Here is a 3,227-nt window from a genome sequence, read left to right on the forward strand (position 1 = left end):
AAGCTTCCTTTGCAAGATCGCACTATAGTTTTCCGTCAAATTGACGGTCTCATGTTGCTCCCACTTCTTCTTTTTGGCGACAGCTTCCTTGAGAAACTTAACATATCCGGGCATTTGCTGCAGTGCCTCAATCAGCGGAATGTTAATCTGCACCTTCTTGAAGATCTCCCAAAATTTGGCGAACTGATCATTCTTCTTCTTCCTTTGCAGCACTTGGGGGAATGGCACTCTGACCTCTGCTGGCTTGACTGTTCACCTCAGGGTGAACTGCATGAGATGATGTCTCAAGTTCCTCCTTTTCTACCTCGGCCTCTGCTTCTTTCTCTGGCTCAGCTACAGGCTTGGGCGGTGTCTCTGGCATAGAAGGACCCTCATAACTCGTCACACTCCTCAAGTGAATCGTCTTGCAATCCTTGGGATTTATAGTAAGCTGCCCTGGGAATTGCTCTGGCTTATGCTGGCCACTCACCGATTGAGCGATCTGACTCATCTGCACCTCTAAGTTCTTCATATGTGTTGCCATGTTGTGTACATCATTCTCTACCTTCTCGGGCCTCTTGTTTGAATGCTTCATATTCTTCTGTGACAGTGTCATGAAGGCATTCGGTATGTCCTCTGAACTCCTCTTCTGCGGCTCATTGATCATTCCTTGAGAAACTGTAAACCCCGGAGGTGGCTGCAAGGCATTGTTGGGGTTCCCATATGAGAGGTTGGGATGTGGCTTTTTCCCAAAATGGTTGAAACCTCCACCCCCTTGATTGGGGCGGGAGTTATTGTAATATCTGTTGCCCCCTTGGTGTATGTAGTTGACATTTTCTACACCTTCTAGATTCTCTTGCACCGATGATCCCACTCCCATAAGGTCTAGCTTCTTGTGGATGAGCTCCAATTGTTTTGTCAAACTGTTGTCAGGGCTGACCTCTGAGGCAGAAGCTATTCTGTGCACCTTGCTCCTCTTATTCGTCCAACCTCCATCATTCGAGGCAACTCTCTCGATCACCTCCATTGCTGCCGCCTCACCGATCTTTATTAGTGATCCCCCAGGGCTTCGGTTAAGCTTGCTCTTTGCATCAGGCAAACACCCCTTGTAGAATGCGAGGACTTGATGGGTTGGACTTAAACCATGATTAGGACACCGCTTCAAAAGGCTCTTGAACCTTTCCCAAGCTCCTCGGATACTCTCTTGAGGAGTCATCTCAAATGCTAAAATCGTTGATTGCCTATTCAAAGCTTCACTCGGAGGGTAGTATTTTGATAAGAATTTGGCCACCAATGCTTCCCACATACGGATGGAGTTGGGCTCCAGACTGTCCAGCCAATTCCGGGCATCATCCTCTAGAGAGAAAGGAAATGCCCTCAATCTGATATGTTCATCTGAGACACCATTGATTTTCGTCGTGTTGCAGATCTGGATGAACTTGGTGATATGTTTGTAAGGATCCTCCGTGGATCGGCCTCTAAAAACATTGTTCTCTACCATCTGAAGGAGCCCCCTCCTGAGCTCAAAGTTGTTAGCATCCACGTTGTTGCTAACAATTGCTGGATTTGACACCCCATTATAGGCAAACATATTCTGCACTGGTATCTCGTTCTGCCCTTGATCTAACCGCCTCTGCAATGCTGCGAGTTGCTCTTGAAGTTGAGCATTTGTTAGAGGAGGTGGTGGATGGTTATTCCCATTGTTCCCCCCGTTTCCTCCGTCCATCAGAAGAGGATGATGTGGCTCAAACTGAACAGGAGAGTGAGCTGGTGACGGAGTAGGTGACGATGGTTCTTGAACTAGTGAAGGTGACCGTCCATGGACCGGGGAAGAAACTCGGATCCGCTGGTTTAGCCTCTTCAAAGAGTTTCTCCTTTTGTTGGATGCTTCGATCTCAAGATCGATAGGCTCTAAAGGTAAACCCTTAGAGCGTGTTTGCATACAACCTGAAAAAGACAACACAGATCTGAGAGCTCAAAAATAAAAATAAAAATTAAAGCAATAAAATCTAGAGTAGTAATCTCTATCTTTACCACGATATTAAGCTAAATAACACAAATTGTCCCCGGCAACGGTGCCAAAAACTTGACTCGATTTATTTTAAACACGAGAATTACCCGCAAGTGTACGGGGCTAGTGTAGCAATAAACAAGTACGAGTATCGTATCCACGGAGACAAATTGTGCAACTCAAGTACCACGAACCGATTTTGAATACTATCTAGAGAATTCGGAAAGGTTGGTTTTGATTTTGAAAAACAAATAACATAAACAAGCAAAAAGCATGCAACAAAAAGAAGTTTCAAATAAGAGAACACGGTAGAGCCTTGGATCCAACTACAACGAACACGATGCGAACAATTCAACAACTTCGATTAACCAATTAATGTCTCTAGGATTACTAGGAAAGCCGCTATTCTAGACTAAGCCCTCTCTCGAGTGCACTTAACCCGTTGATTAATCAATAATATTGAAGTCTCCTTCTAATACGTCACAATTAACTCCTTAAAATGAAAGGCTCAAGCCCTCACTCTAGAATTCATTCTCTCGAAATGCAAATTATCTAGGTGTTGTTCATTCTTTTATCAATCCTAATTAGGTATCTCTCGATTACTCAAAACTAGGTCAGGAAACCCAATTTGTAGCTAAGCAATTGAATTGAAAAAGCACAAGAATGAAACAAAGAAATCACAAGAGCATAGGTAATCAAAAGTCCTTGAATTAATCAAAAGCGTTCATTGTAGTCTTCACCAAAACTCTACAGAAGATTTACTACTCATATGCAATGCAAATTCACAAGAGAAATCCATAGAAATTGAATTGAACATATGAAAACTAATAGAGATACTCCCAAAGGTGAATTGAATGGGCAAATCGTCTTCGTCTTCAAACTTGTTGATGAATCGAACTCTTTGTCGCTTCAATCTGCTCTCAAATGTGGAAACTGCTTCTGGGGCGTGTGGAAAGTATGTTGGAGTCGAACCCTAGGTCCTATTTATACCCGGGGCGAAAAAAGAAGAAAATCAGCATTACGAGTAAATCACCCGGCCGGACGATTTTTAAGTAACAAAACGCCCGACAGGGCGTTCTTCTTAAACGACGGCATTGCACAAACGCCCGGCCTGAGGGGCCAAACGCCCGGCCTTGTGTATAAAAATGCCCGACTGGCTGCAGTAAATCGCCCGACCTCCGGTTTTGGTACCATTTTCGTCCGTTTCCACCTGTTGCGACTACAAAAACTCGACAAA

The sequence above is a fragment of the Salvia hispanica genome, chromosome 4, assembly GCF_023119035.1.
Source record: "Salvia hispanica cultivar TCC Black 2014 chromosome 4, UniMelb_Shisp_WGS_1.0, whole genome shotgun sequence".
NCBI classification, from domain to species: domain Eukaryota; kingdom Viridiplantae; phylum Streptophyta; class Magnoliopsida; order Lamiales; family Lamiaceae; genus Salvia; species Salvia hispanica.